The sequence below is a fragment of the Mustela erminea genome, chromosome 2, assembly GCF_009829155.1.
Source record: "Mustela erminea isolate mMusErm1 chromosome 2, mMusErm1.Pri, whole genome shotgun sequence".
Taxonomy (NCBI): Eukaryota; Metazoa; Chordata; class Mammalia; order Carnivora; family Mustelidae; genus Mustela; species Mustela erminea.
In genome coordinates this window covers 61,093,598-61,110,639 of record NC_045615.1, presented here as the reverse complement: position 1 = coordinate 61,110,639, position 17,042 = coordinate 61,093,598, and the positions used below count along the sequence as shown (strand labels likewise).

General features: G+C 35.2%; 1 long non-coding RNA gene across 4 annotated transcripts in view; it reads right to left on the bottom strand.

Moving 5' to 3' along the window:
• Window positions 1–17,042, bottom strand: part of LOC116584550 — a 195,657-nt gene that overhangs the window by 120,134 nt on the left and 58,481 nt on the right. For 2 of the 4 annotated variants that reach the window (XR_004283227.1, XR_004283230.1), the window contains exon 2: window positions 137–251. The exons of the other annotated variants lie outside the window; for them this stretch is intronic. This is a non-coding gene — a long non-coding RNA (uncharacterized LOC116584550). The remainder of the gene's footprint in view (window positions 1–136; window positions 252–17,042) is intronic. 4 annotated transcript variants of the gene reach the window in all.

Below are 17,042 nucleotides of genomic sequence, written 5' to 3'. Positions count from 1 at the left end.
TAAAGAAGTTTATCTTGTAGTTTCTATACCATATATTTTGATCTATTTTAATATATGAGCCACTAAAAGGAAACCAGAAAGCTTGAGTTAATCCTATTTATCAACTTTACTAATTGTATATATTTAAGCATTTTACCTGCCCCCTTGTATACTTCAAAGATAAATGGGACAGATATCTTCCTCTGTTTATTTTTTCATGAAGAAGTTATAGCACAAATAAGTATAACCCAAGTTCTTTAATCTTGACTAGCCTGTGGTATAAGAAAAAACAAATTAACAGTGGTAACTTGGATTTCATTTGCTCATTTCTCCCAACTCTATTATGTAAATAACCTTAGTCCCTACCTCCTTTAAATCACCAAAGCTCTCACACATTTATGAATGAATATCTTATAATCTGCTATGCCCTTTGCATAGTGTTGTCCTCTATCTCAAAGCCAGTTAGCTGACACTATCCCTGAATGCTGGGAACAGGAGTGCTGCCTGTGACTCTACAGCTGAATATGCTGGGGTGGAGGGAGACACAGAAACATGCTAGCGATCTCATTTAACGTTCATGACCGCCAGCTGTACACAACACACTGACACCACAAACGGGTCATATTTCAACATCCTCTCTTCTTCCACAACAACACATCTGCAATAATTATGGCAGAGAACAAATATATTTTATGGAATAATTAAAATTGAATTCTCAAAAAAAAAAACCATAACAATTCACAATTTGAACTCTGTTCCACTGTTGCAACTTATAAACAGTTAAAAACTCCAAGTGCTCACATAGAAAGTGGCAATATTGAAATAATTCAAGTACTGTTGTCTTTACAATCACTGAACTATCATTGTTTATTTTCAATTTACTGTTAACCTTGGGAATATATACAGAGGCGAATTCACCTGAAGCAAGAGCAAATGATTATAAACCATTTTAAATTACAAAAGAAACCACTGAAGTTAACTCTGTGTTGGAGCTCAGAGGCCAATTTTTAAATAGTAATTCCCCAAAATAACTCAACAGAATACAATATTTATTAAAGAATAAGGACATTAGCAATGTAGCACATTTTTATGTGCTAAATTGAAGCTATTAAAACTCGAGAATAATTATAGCAACCATTTAGATTAGAACTTAGATTGATAAAACATTTTTTTCAGGGAGTACAGTATCACAGACATTGCTTAAAATTGCCTACATGTGATGATAATAAATAACAGACCAATTTTTTTTGTTGTTCTGCTTTGGTTTTTGGCTTATTTTGGTTTTCATTTTATTTCTTTTCAGAGTTCCAAAATTCATTGTTTATGCACCACACCAAATGCTCCATGCAATATGTGCCCTCCATAATGCCCACCACTTGGCTCACCCAACCCCCCACTCTCCTCCCCTCCAAAACCCTCAGTTTGTTTCTCAGAGTCCACAGTCCCCCTCCAGTTTCCCTGAATGCACTTCTCTCCATCTCTCAATGTCCTCCATGTTATTCCTTATGCTCCACAAGTAAGTGAAACTATATGATAATTGACTCTCTATGATTTATTTCACTCAGCATAATAACAGACCAATTTTATTTTTTTAAGATTTTATTTATTTATTTGACAGAGACAGATCACAAGTAGGCAGAGAGGCAGGCAGAGAGAGAGGGAGAGGGAAGCAGGCTCCCTGCTGAGCAGAGAGCCCGATGCGGGGCTGGATCCCAGGACCCTGAGATCATGACCTGAGCCAAAGGCAGCGGCTTAACCCACTGAGCCATCCAGGTGCCCTGACCAATTTTAATTTAAAATTTTAACATAAATCTTAAATTTTTATTTAAATGTTTAATTTACTTGCATTGACATTTAATTATTGATTAAATTTTGATTTGAATTTAAGATTTAAAATTGTTTAAATTAATAATTTAAAATTATTTTAAAATTTTCTAGAAATTTTCAAGAAAATTTTCAAGAAAATTTATGGCTTACCGTCTGTACCCAGAGGGAACAGTTCTCATTATTCCCACCCTTGCCCGCTATTGATGACCACTAACTTCAGCCTAGTCAAAATGACTGTATTTTCCTTTCTTCCCAAACCCCCATTGCCTCATTTTTCTCTTATCCTCCATTATCAGTACTCATAGTCTCAAGTTTCTTTTTAAAATAAATGAATGTCCAATTCCTTAACTTCCATACTGTATCCTTCCCCTTGACTTACTCAATAATTTTGCTCTTGCAATTATCCTTCTCCTGCAATCAAGTTTTTTCTCTCATTTGAATCATTTCCATCAGAAAATCAATTTGTCATATCTGATAGTAAAAGAAAAAAAAAACCAAAAACCATAATCTCGTATTCCTTTCCACTGCTTCTCTATTTCCTTTCTCCAATTTGTTACGTAAGTCCTTGAAAAACATTTGTATATCCATTTTTTTCAAAGAAATGGAAAAAATAATCCTAAAATTTATATGGAACCAGAAAAGACCTCAAATAGCCAGAGGAATATTGAAAAAGAAAGCCAAAGTTGGTGGCATCACAATTCCAGACTTCAAGCTCTATTACAAAGCTGTCATCATTAAGACAGTATGGTACTGGCACAAAAACAGACACATAGATCAGTGGAACAGAATAAAGAGCCCATGAATATACCCTCAACTCTATGGTCAACTAATCTTTGACAAAGCAGGAAAGAATGTCCAACGGAATAAAGACAGTCTCTTCAACAAATGGTGCTGGGAAAATTGGACAGTCACATGCAGAAAAATGAACCTGGACCATTTCCTTACACCACACATGAAAATAAACTCAAAATGGATGAAGGACCTCTGGGGCACCTGGGTGGCTCAGTGTTAAAGCCTCTGCCTTCGGCTCAGGTCATGATCCCAGGGTCCTGGGATCTAGTCCCACATCAGGCTCTCTGCTCAGCAGGAAGCCTGCTTCCCTCTCTCTCTGCCTGCCTCTCTGCATACTTGTGATCTGTCTCTCTGTCAAATAAATAAATAAAATCTTTTTTTAAAAATGGACGAAGGACCTCAATGTGAGAAAGGAATCCATCAAAATCCTTGAGGAGAACACAGGCAGCAACCTCTTCGAACTCAGCCACAGCAGCTTCTTCCTAGGAGCATCGCCAAAAGCAAGGGAAGCAAGGGCAAAAATGAACTATTGGGATTTCATCAAGATCAAAAGCTTTTGCACAGCAAAGGAAACAGTTAACAAAACCAAAAGACAACTGACAGAATGGGAGAAGATATTTGCAAATGACATATCAGATAAAGGGCTAGTATCCAAAATCTATAAAGAGCTTAGCAAACTCAATACCCAAAGAACAAATAATCCAATCAAGAAATGGGCAGAGGACATGAACAGACATTTCTGCAAAGAAGACATACAGATAGCCCACAGACACATGAAAAAGTGCTCCACATCATTTGGCATCAGGGAAATACAAATCAAAACCACAATGAGATACCACCTCACACCAGTCAGAATGGCTAAAATTAACAAGTCAGGAAACTACAGATGCTGGCGAGGGTATGGGGAAAGGGGAACCCTCCTACACTGTTGGTGGGAATGCAAGCTGATGCAACCACTCTGGAAAACAGCATGGAGGTTCCTCAAAAAGTGGAAAATAGAGCTACCCTATGACCCAGCAATTGCACTACTGGGTATATACCCTAAAGATACAAATGTAGTGATCCGAAGGGTCATGTGCACCCGAATGTTTACAGCAGCAGTGTCCACAATAGCCAAATGATGAAAGGAACCTAGATGTCCATCAACAGATGAATGGATAAAGAAGATGTGGTAGATATATACAATCAAATACTATGCAGCCATCAAAGAAATTAAATCTTGCCATTTGCGATGATGTAGATGGAACTAGAGGGTATTATGCTTACAGAAATAAGTCAATCAGAGAAAAACAACTATCATATGATCTCCCTGATATGAGGAAGTAGAGATGCAACATGAGGCTCGGAGGGTAGGAAAATAATAAGTGAAACAAGATGGGATCAGGAGGGAGACAAACCACAAGAGACTCTTAATCTCACAAAACAAACTGAGGGTTGCCGGGGGTGGGGGATAGGAGAGGGTGGTGAAGTTATAGACATTGGGGAGGGCATGTGCTATGGTGAGTGCTGTGAAGTGTGTAAGCCTGTTGATTCACATACCTGTACCCCGGGGGATAAAAATATATTATATGTTTATGAAAAATAAAAAATTATAAAAAAATAAAAAGAAATACAAAATTAAAAAAAAAAACATTTGTATAAACTCACTATCATGCCTCCTATTCCTATTTGAACTCACTCCAGACTTTACATCCGCTCTTGTCAAGGCATCAACAACCTCCATCTGATCAAATCCCATAGCAACTTTCAGACTTCATCCCCTATAAAGAGCATTTAACATGGTTAGAAAATCTCTCCTTTTTGAACTTTTTTTTCACTTGTCTTCTGGTATTCTACCCTCTTCATCGTTTCCTCTCACCTCATAAGCTAATTATCCTTAATCACCTTGCAGATTTACCTCCTCTTCCTAACCTCGAATGTTAAGTGCCTGATTTTTTCAGGACTCCCTCAACTATCCTCTCTGTGCCCATTTAGCAGTCTACCACTGAGTGGTTTGAACTTCTTGACTCCAAGTCTCTAACTCCCCCCTTTTGTTCTCCCTGTGAGTTGGGTTATCAGCTGCTTCCTGCAGTGATCTACTCTATGGTTTCTTTGTGTTCCCATTTTTGCTATGTCAGCCCTAATATGTGTATAATTAGTTGCCTAAATTATATCTCCTCTGTTGAAATACCTAGTTCCTGTTTTCCTAATGAGACCCTTTTAATAGTGATACCATCAAGTTTTATCACTGTAAATAGCATCTACATACTGTATCTCCAGGCTCTTTATCTCTCTGGAGCTTCAGATTCATATACCCAACTGCCTACTTTAATAGCTAATAAACACCAAAAATTTAACAGCTCCCAAACAGAACTTTGACTTTTCTCCTAAAACCTGCTTCTCCTCTAATCTTCTCACCTCTGTAAATGATACCACAATTCACCCAGTAGCTCAGGACAAAAACAAGAAGCCACTTTTAATTTTTCTTAACTTTCCTTACATCTAATCCATGAATAAGATTTGTGGTTCTACTATTAAAATACATTCAAAATCTCACCAATTATTACCATATCCATGACTTCCATATAGTGTAACCCACCATCATCTCTTGCCTTAAAATTACTTTATTCTGAAATGATCTGGTTGCTTCCACATTTGCTATCATATGGCTTATTCTTTACAAAAGAGTAAATGAAAATGTAACTCATAGCAGGTCATTCTCCTACTCAAAACACCCTGATGGCTTCCAGTAATAATTTGAGCCAAATCCAAAATCCTTAATTTTTTGTACGTGACACTTATAATGTCTCCAAACTTCTTTCCAAGCACTTTCCAATTTGTTCTCTCCACTTAAATCACACTAGACCCAGTGATGTTCTTTGAACACAGTAATAAAACTCTAACCTCAGTACCTCTATACTTACTAGTCTATATCTGAAATACCCTTCGGCCTGGCTCACTCCCTTTATGAGAGCTCTACTCAAAGATCAGTAAGGAGAGACATTTATGCATTTTTCGTGTCCTATATATCAATACCACTCTGTCCTGTCACCTCTATTTCTTTTCTACTTCATTTTTCTTCCTAGCTTTTATCCTTACCAGACTCAATATAAGACACTTATTTCCTTGTTATTTCTTTGTTGCCCTTTTTCACTGCAACTTAAAGATGCAACTAAAGATCTTAATTTACTCACTTCCTTATTCTTAGCACTAGAAGAGTGTCCACATGTATTATTCCCTCAGTCTAAACTGGTAATGAAGTGAGAAAAGGAAAGAAGGAAGGAAGGAAAAAGAGGGAGGGCATGAATTTGCCATATTAATTGGCTCTTAATTTCATGAATGATTGTGTAGCATGCAGTCCTGTTTAATAGCATTTTACCTATGGTAGAACATCTTTTAGAGTTGATCCTCTCAAACCCTGCTACTGCTTTATCAACAAAGTTTATGTAATATTACAAATCCTTTGTTGTTATTTCAATATCTTCACAGCATCTTCACCAATGAATTACATCTCAAGAAATATCTCTGCTCACCCATTAGAAGCAATTCTTCATCTGTTCAAATTTTATCATGAGTTTGTGGCAATTCTTCAGGCTCCACTTCTGCTTCTAGGTCTCTCACTATTGCCACCATACCTGCAGTTACTTCACTGAAGTCTTAAACCCCTCAATGTCATCCATGAAGGTTAAAACCATCTTCTTCCAAATTCTTGTTACTGTTGACATTTTTACCTCTTCCCAAGAATCATGAATGTTTTTAATTTATATCTAGAATTGTGAATCCTTTTCACCAGGTTTTCATTTACTTTGCCCAAATCAATCAGAGAAATTACCATCTACGGCAGCTATAACCTTACCAAATGTATTTCTTAAATAATAAGACTTGAAAGTCAAAATGACTCCTGATCTATGGCTGCAGAATGGATGTTGTATTTAGCAGGCACAAAAACAACATTAATCTCACGATATATCTCCATTAGCACTCAGAAGACAGCATTTTTTAGCAATAAATTATTTTAAATTAAGGTATGTACATTGTTTTTTTAGTCATATGCTCTTGCACATTTAATAGACTACAGTATAATATAAACATTTTTTTATGCACTGGGAAATCAGAAAAATAATTTGACTCACTCTTATAATATTTACTTTATTGTGGTAGTCTACAACTAAACTTGCAATATCTCTGAGGTAGGCCTATAAAATTACTTTGCATTTTATAGAATTTTATATAAATAAAATCATAAGCCATGTATTCTACTTAACCTATGATAGTCAACAATGAACCTTGAGATTCATCTACTGTGCTATATTTATCAATAAATCATTCCTTCTTATTACTGTAGTATCATTTGATATTGACATTTTACTATTATTCAAATCCATTACATGGATACATCACAATTTATTTATCCCCTCACCTGTTGATAGATATGTGGGTTCTTTTCAGGTTTCAGTTATTTTAAAAAAAAAAAAAATGCTATAAATATTTATATAAAAGTCTTATTGTGTTTTATTTGCTTTTGGATAAATACCTAGGAAAAGAATGTTTAGTTCAAATAGTAAGTGAAATGTAACTTATAAAAAGAACATTCAAACTGTATACAAAAATTATTATATCATTTTATATTCTCAGCACCAGTGTTTGGTAGTTGATTCCCTTTGTACCTTTATATCTATATTTATTTACCATTTTGAATATTCTTTATTTATTTGTATAAATTCAGAGTTCCCTCTGGTGTCTTTTTCCTATCCACGAAGCATATTTTAGAATTTCTTATAATGCAAATCTAATGCATTTTTTATAGTGCAATTCTGAGTTAAATTCTTCCAGTGTGTATGTAACTGAAGATGTCTATTTTGCCTTTGCTTTCGAAGATTTTTTTTTATTTTTTATAAACATATATTTGATGAGTGTATCAATCTAGGTTGATAGGAGTCTTTTTTTTCTTTCAATACATTAAGGATATCACTCCACCATCTTCTACCTTGCATTATTTTTGACAGTCACTATCATTCATTTTTCTTTACATAATGTGCTTTCCTCTGGCTACTCTTTAGATTTCACTCTATCACTACTTTTAAGCAGTTTAATTATACTCTTTCTGGGGTAATTTTCTTTATGTTTCTTGTGTTTGGGGTTTGTTGAACTTACTGAATCTATAGGCTCACAGTTTTTATCAATATTCAGTTTCAAAATAAAATTTTCAGTCATTATTTCCACAAATATTTTTTCTGTCTTGGCCTCTTTCTCCTCTCCTTTGGGTATTCTAATTTCCCATATAGTATGCCAACTTTAGTTGTTCTGCTGCTCATTGATGTTTTGTCCATTTTTTCAGTCTTTTTTCTCTGTGTTTAATAGTTTCTGTTGTGACGTCTTCACATTTATTAATCTTTTCTTCTGTAGTATCTAATCTCCTATTGATCCAACCCAATGTATATATCTCAAACCATGTATTTTTTGTCTCTTATAAGTTTTATTGGAGTCAATTTTACATATTGTTTTTGTTTCCTTAACATGCTCATGCTTTCCTTTATCTTCTTGAATGTATAGTAGAGAACTGTAATATGGTTTTAAAATTATTACCCATTAATTTCATCATGTAAATCATTTCTGAGTCCGTTTCTACTGATTGATTTTTCTCTTCATGATGGGTCATCTTTTTCCTTCTTTGCAAGCCAGATATTATGAATTTTACACTGTTGGTTACTAGATACTCGAAATATTCTTGAGTTTTATTCAATGAAAAGTTGGGTTATTTGGAAAATTTTATCCTTTTGAGGCTCAATTTTAGGCTTTATTAATCAGGAAGAGTACAGCTTTTGGTGAGGACTAATTTTGCCCCACTACTGAGGTATTACCCTTCTGAGTATTCTTAACTAATAGCTATGTATTTTTGCTGGGTAGAAATATAAACCAACTGTCTGTGACCTCTGGGAGTGTTCCACTAGCTCTTTTCCAGTGGTTCTTTTCTAGGTTGGGTAATTTCTTTTTATTCCTTTAAAGATTTTATTTATTTATTTGACAGAGAAATAGCACAAGTAAGTAGAGCAGCAGGCAGAGGGAGAGAAAGAAGCAGCCTCTCTGCTTAGCAGGGAGTCTGATGTGGGACTCGATCCCAGGATCCTGGAATCATGGCCTGAGCTGAAGGCAGCAGCTTAACCAACTGAGCCACCCAGGTGCCCCTAGTGTTGGGTAATTTCCTCACACATATGCAATGCTTGATACTCAGCTGAACACATGCAGAATAAATCTTTTGAAGATGTCTAGAATATATCTCTATAGGACCCTCTCTTTCATGATACTCATGTGATCATGATCATGTGAATTCTAGCTCCCTTGAAATCCTACAATCTCTCAACTCTATTTCCTCAACTCAGAGACATCTTCAGGTTCTGTTTGAGTTTACTTTTCCTCTTGGTAGACTGTAAATTCTCTCCAGGCAGTAGTAAGAAGATTCAAAGGCACATCTAATTTCTTTACTTTCCCTCAGGGATTAGTGTTTTGCTGCCTGCTGTGCAATGTGAAAATTCTTATTTCTATGATTTGAACATTTTTAAAATTGTTAGAGACAGGAGAGTCAATCTGGTCCCTGTTACTCCATCATGATTGGAAGCTAGAAATGAGAATACTGGTACTTTACATTGAGACAAGGTTTTGAGATATCTGTGATGAGAACTAATCATCTTTGGGAATTATTGTTAGAAAACAGAACTATCCTGAGAAGGTAGAGCCTCTGTTACAAACCAGAGCCAACTGCAACTGCATACCACAGCACAAGCTAAGACTTTAATATAGTTTCATTATTACACTTTAATAGATTTGTGTCTTAAAGTCTTAAAATTTAATCTTAAAAGAATATCTTAATGTAAGCTTAATTTAAGTGTCTTTACTTGCAATGCTCATGAAACTATGTGTTTTATTCATGACACAAAGAGAATAACGTAAATAATACAGAAATTTTTTATAAATTTTAGAATGAAGTTTCTGCCTGCTGAATCATCTATCAAGCCAAAATTATTCACTAATCCCCTGAAAACAGATTATTCAGTAATTCTTGATCAAAAAGTCATATGTATTTTAACAGCAACAACAAAACACAAAAGAAAGAGAAATTAAGGAGTCAATGCCATTTATAATTGCACCTAAACCATAAGATACCTATAAATAAATCTAACTAAAGAGGCAAAGAATCTATACTCAGAAAACTGTAGAATACTCATGAAAGAATGTGAGGAAGACACAAAGAAATAGAAAAATGTTTCATGCTCATGGATTAGAAGAAAAAATATTGTGACAATGTCTATGATACCTAGACCAATCCACACATTTAATGCAATACCTATCAAAATACCATAAATTTTTTTCAAAAAAATGGAACAAATAATCCTAAAATTTATATGGGACCAGAAAAGACCCCGAATAGCCAGAGGAATATTAAAAAAGAAAGTCAAAGTTGGTGGCATCACAATTCCAGACTTCAAGCTCTATTACAAAGCTGTCATCATCAAGACAATATGGTACTGGCACAAAAACAGACACATAGATCAATGGAACAGAACAGAGAGCCCAGAAATGGACCCTCAACTCTATGGTCAACAAATCTTTGACAAAGCAGTAATGTTCATTGGGAAAAAGATCATCTCTTCAACAAATTGTGTTTGGAAAACTGGACAGCCACATGCAGAAAAATAAAACTGGGCCATTTCCCTATACCACACACAAAAATAGACTCAAAATGGATGAAAGACCTAAGTGTGAGTTAGGAATCCATCAAAATCCTTGAGGAGAACACAGGCAGCAACCTCTTTAACCTCAGCCACAGCAACTTCTTCCTAGAAACATCACCAAAGTACAAAAATGTACTATTGGGACTTCATCAAGATAAAAACCTTTTGCACAGCAAAGAAAATAGTCAACAAAACAAAAGACAACTGACAGAATAGAAGAAATTCACAAATGACATATCAGATAAAGGGCTAGAATCCAAAATCTATAAAGAACATATCAAACTCAACACCCAAAGAACAAATAATCCAATCAAGAAATGGGCAGAAGACATGAACAGACATTTCTGCAAAGAAGACATCCAAATGGCCAAAAGACACATGAAAAAGTGCTCTACATCACTTGGCATCAGGGAAATACAAAGCAAAACCATCTCATACCAGTTAGAATGGCTAAAATTAACCAGTCAGGAAACAATGGGTGTTGGCAAAAATGTGGAGAAAAGGGAACCCTCCTACACTGCTGGTGGGAATGAAAGCTGGTGCAGCCACTCTGGAAAACAGTATGGAGGGTCCTCAAAAAGTTGAAAATAGAGCTACCCTATGATCCAGCAATTACACTACTGGGTATTTATCATAAAGATACAAATGTAGTGATCCAAAGGGGCATGTGCACCCAAATGTTTATAGCAGCAATGTCCACAATACCCAAACTATGGAAAGAGCCTAGATGTCCATCAACAGATGAATGGATAAAGAAGATGTGGTATATATATACAACGGAATAGTATGCAGTCATCAAAAAAATGAATTCTTGACATTTGCAATGACATGGATGGAACTAGAGGGTAATATGCTAAGTGAAATAAGCCAATTAGAAAAAGACAATTATCATATGATATCATTGATATGAGGAATTTGAGAAACAAGACAGATGATCATAGGGGAAGGGAGGGAAACATGAAACAAGACAAAACCAGAGAAAGAGACAAACTATAAGAGACTCTTAATCTCAGGAAACAAACTGAGGGTTGCTAGCATGGGGGTGGGGTAGGAGGGATGGGGTGACAGGGTGATGGACACTGGGGAGGGTATGTGCTATAGTGAATGCTGCGAATTGTGTAAGACTGATGAATCACAGAACTGTACCCCTAAAATAAATAATACATTATATGTTAATTCAAAATAAATAAATCCATATGTATTTTATTATTGAAAATAATAGCCTTGTTTTTTATTTAAAATATTTTCAAAAAATAAAATGAAAATATGTTCATATATAATATGCAATTATATATGTGTAAGTATATTGGATTTATTTCATATTGATCTTTCTGACAAGTCTCAATAAACATAATCTTAAAAATAAAGAATTTTGCTTTCTAAGTTTTGAGTTACTAAGTTATAAAAAATATAAATAGATTCACTTATAAAAATATTTGTTGAAGCTGTATTTTTTAAAAGCTTGGAAGAGGCTGTCTTTTATCAAAATATCTATATAGTGACCACAGATACTTTATGGGAAAAGACAGAGTATAAACAAGTAAATAAAAAGAAAAGAAAAACCTTCCTTGGTATGCCTATATTCAAAAGATCTAACCATCAGGCATAGCCCAAATATGTTACAGATTATTTACTTTTTTGTGTTTTTATTAAATTCTAAGATTCCACTGTCCCTTTATTATCTGTTACTTGAAAATTAAGATTCCATTCATAAGAATCCTAAAAGTCAAATGGGAAATGGGGCATTGCCTGATAGCTCTGAGTTCATTTATGTGGTGCATTTCTAAACAAGCATTCAGCTTTTAAAAAATAAAAAAAGTCATGGATAATTTAGTATGTAACAGTTAACATTCTATAAGACACACTCTACAGGTGTATCAGAGTTGTTTTGAAAACTCTGAAAATTCTCTCATCCTGCTTTCTCTTTATATAATCTTTAATTAAGTCCCTTCACACCCTCAAACCCAAAATTCATAAATATTACATTGCATGTTTTCATGTATTTTTTTTCCAGAGAGCCAAGTGAGTTTTCTCCAACTGAACACTGCCTTGTCTAATGTGATAACTGTCTTGGAAGATGAATTCAATTCAATTTCAACAATTTCCTGGAGTGCCTACTTCTGCACTGAGGTCCTTGACAGAGATTAATACAACATGCAATCTGCCCCAACAAATAATAATAGCAAAGATTCCTTGAGCATAAGGATATGTTATACACTATTAAGTCCTTTACTGTTTAGCATTACAAGTGCATTTTAAGTGCTAACTCACTTAATTTTCACAACTACCTTCATTGATCTTTTATATCAGAAGGAAGAGCCATACTCAAATGTATAATTTATCAATTTAAACAAAAAGGGGAGGAGGTAGGATTCTTCCAAGGCTCTTAGTACTCTCAACCACCACAGGGATGCAGAAAGAAACCCTAACTAGAGAACAAAGATTTCAAGAGAAGATATGAGTAGAGAGCTATTGAAATTCTGGGTGTTCAACTGACACCCAAGGGAGAAGCATTAGGAATGCCTGCCCATACTTAAAGCTTAATAATGAAGGAGGAGGAGATACCAGCTTCAACAGAACTGCTGAGAAGTTTAATATGTGATCCCAAAATGGGGGTGTGGTGGACGAGAGTCCGACATTCCCCTGGAGAAATCTAAGGAATACACCAAAGGCCAACTTCTCTGATGGTGAAGCCAGGTGAACCATTGCTGCCTGGAGACATGGCCTAAACTTTCTGAGTTGCTCAAGTCAAAAGATAAGTGAAAATTTCCCAAGTGAAAAAGTACTAGGATTGTCTTATGTCTGTCAAAGGGTAAATGGATCCTAGTAAGAGGAAATTGGAGATGGACTCAGGATTTCTAGGGGCTGCAGAGAGCTTCCCAGAAGAACACACAGAATAGTAATTCACATGAGAGGCATGGCAGGTAAAGAAGTCCCCAGATATGAGGTTCTGAGAAATCCACCAATGTGCTCCATGGAAGGAGTCATGCATCCGACATCTGTCAGCCCAGAGAGGCACAGCCAGTTCACAGCGCTAGTAGTTCCAGTGAGAACTTTCTTAACCCTCTTTTTCCTCCTTTCTCCCACATAGACCTACCATGAAAAGGCATGAATTCAAGATTGGACATACTGCAGATCAAGAAAAGAAGGAGGAGAAGCCTCCTTCCTTGGGAAGGGTATATATATATCCATATTCCTTCCCAAAAGCAGGTAGGCCACCCAAAAATTGTCCTATCTGAAAGAAGGGAGAAAATTTAATTTTAAATAAAGTTTAGAATTTTGATTATTAAAACTTCACATCCTATTTTCTAAATGAATACTGTACTTCATAATTTAGACAGTTGGTTTTTAAGTTTGCATTCAGGGGTAGAAACTTCCTCCACTAAATTAATTTTAAAGGGTCCATAGGAGAAAAAAATAAAATTTTTTATTCCATTCCTATAAGTTATCAACTTACTATCAACTTACTGGGCATATTAACATTATATACACATATATGAATATAATATATCAGAGGACACAATGTGTCCATACTATATATATCATGGAAATATAATACAATAACCCACACAACTTTGTCTCAGGTTTTAGTTTCATAAAGTAATATACTGGAAATTTTTTTTCTCTTGCCAACAGATATTATTCTACAACCTCACTGCTCCAATTGTCCCCAGAGCAGCAGCCAACAAAATGACCTAAGAGCTTTTTAGATATGAAAAGTCTCAGGATTTTTCCCAGAACTTCTAAATCAGAATCTGCATTTAAACAAGGCCACAAGTGATTCATCCTTCAGTGGTGTGCTAGAGGTGGCTGCATTTTAAGTGAACCAGTAGTGGACATCTCTCCCCAACTCTACATTCAGTGGCATCACTTTAGTAGCATTAAATCAGACATGGTAGAATATTTGAATCACATAAATCATCAAATACTTCACATAAATTTTTTTTTCAGAAAGCCAGTTGCTAAACATTTCTTAGAACACCCATTGATTCATATGTACATTAAAGCTGAGAGGCATTGATCTACATTATTTGTCATGATTGTGTTGTAGTGTATTAACAAAAACATGCCGTATTTAGTTGATCTATGCTTTATTCAGAGTGCTTGCATTTTTGCCATAGTAACACTGAAATGAACGTTCATATACATATATATTTTTTCATCTATACTTTTTTATTTCTTTAGGATAGAATTTTAATTGTGACTGCTGCATTTGTATATTAACATTTATCTTGGCACATATTACCAACTTCCCTTCAATTTTCATCTCTGCCACTGATCTAAAGAGGTAAGTCATTTTTTAGAATTCCCAGAGAAATCATCTATTAAGTATGCATAGCCAGAAAGCCAATAATCTGAAGAACACAGTCTATACATTAAACTTATTTTTTTTCTTTCTTTGTTTTCTTTTATCTTACCAGTGATATCTACCCCTCTCTAACTTAACCTGATCTCTACATTTCTTTCCCCAGTTATTCTTAATCTTAGAGTTCTACAAACTGCCTAATATTAAATTTAAAAATTTGAGTGTATCTGTATGTGTACATTTCTATTGAAGAAGTTCTATGAATTTCATCATATTCTTAGAATAGCCTCACTTCAGTTCCAGTGTTGGAAATTCAGGTAATGAACACTCATAAAGTCCATTTCGGATGTGAAGAAATATAACAGAGGACTAAAGAACACCTGCATACATGCAGTAACTGGGTTCCAACAATAGGGGCCAAATATAAGTTCACCTCTACAGTAAGTCTACTGCAGTACGGTCAATTGTTTGTTTACAGACAGTTGTCACACTGTTATCTACATGTAACAATCTCCATGCAAGTAGCCACCTTTCTACTACACAATATTCATCTGAGTAAAACTGTCTATGATAGTAGAAATTACACTTTTTTAAAAATCTGACTTGGTAGGGAAAGAATATGTGGAATCAAATAAACTAGACTCTTTCTTAAATTTTTAATTTAAATTCAATTTAGATAACATATAGTGTTAGGGGTAGAATTTTGAGATTTATCAGTTGCAACACCCAGTGCTCATTACAAAAAGTGCCTTCCTTAAAGCCCATCACCCAGTTACCCTTTCCCCCTACTCACCTCCTCTCCAGCAACCCTGTTTGTTTCCCATAGTTAAAGAGTTTCTTATGGTTTGTCTTTCTCTCTGGTTTTATTTTATTTTTCCTTCCCGTTCCCTATGTTCATCTGTTTTGTTTCTTAAATTCCACATATGAGTGAAATTATATTGTATCTGTCTTTCTCTGACTGACTTCTTTCGCTTAGCATAATATCCTAAAATTCCAACCATATTGTTGCAAATGTCAAGATATCATTCTTTTTGATGGCTGACTCATATTCCATTGTGTGTGTGTGTGTATACCACTTCTTCTTTACCCATTCATGTGTCAATGGCCATCTAGGTTCATTCTATATTTTGGCTATTGTGGACACTGCTGTTATAAATGTTGGGGGCATGTGCCCCCTTTGAATCACTATTTCTGTGTCCCCTGAATAAATACCTAGCAACATAATTGCTGAGTCATAAGATAGTTCTATTTTTAACCTTTTGAGGAACCTCCATACTGTTCTCCAGAGTGGCTGTACCAGTTTGCATTCCCACCAACAGTGAAGGAGGGTTCCCCTACCACCACATCTTGGCCAATGGATGTTGTTTCCTGAGTTCTTAATTTTAGCCATTCTGACCAGAGTGAGTTAGTAACTCGTAAACAAGACTCTAACAGATACTTTTCAGTATGAATTTATTCACTCAATCTATAACAACAGCACATATTTTGTTCAAGTGCACTATGGTTCATGTTTAATTTCCTTTTCTTTCCTGGGAAGTTATAAAATCTTGCAGACATTAACAATTTAAAAGGCAATGAAAATAAAATAACAATAAACTTAACAGTCAGTTCAGAATATGGAAGAAAGGATTATTATACAGATAAAGATACTCACAAAATACCAAAGCCTTCAAGATTGGAAGAATATAGTTCAGTTTAATAAGTAAATCACAAAGAGAAATTTAAAATAGTATATAATAAGCGTATTCTAACAGGCCCTAAAGAATAGCACTAGAAACTAGAAGCTGGTTTTTTTAAAGAATCAGTAAGATCAATAAACCATTGGCCACACTAATCCAAAAGAAAAGAGAGAAAGCTCAAATTAATAAAATTATGAATGAAAAGGGAGAGATCACAACTAACACCAAGGAAGTAGAAACAATCATCAGGAGTTATTATCAACAGTTATACGCCAATAAGTTAAGAAACCTAGATGAAATGGATGCATTCCTGGAAAACTATGGACTCCCAAAACTGAACCAGGAAGAAACTGACAACCTGAATAGACCATTATCTAGTAACAAGATTGAAGCAGTGATCAAAAACCTCCCAAAAAACAAGAGCCCAGGACCTGACGGATTCCCTGGGGAATTCTACCAAACTTTCAAAGAAGAAATAACGCCTATTCTCCTGAAGCTGTTTCAAAAAATTGAAGCAGAAGGAAAACTTCCAGACTCTTGTTATGAAGCCAGCATTACCTTGATCCCCAAACCAGGCAAAGACCCCACCAAAAAGGAGAATTTCAGACCAATATCACTGATGAATATGGATGCTGAGATTCTCAACAAGATCCTAGCCAACAGGATCCAACAGCACATTAAAAAGATTATCCACCATGACCAGGTGGGATTCATCCCTGGGTTACAAGGATGGTTCAACATTTGCAAATC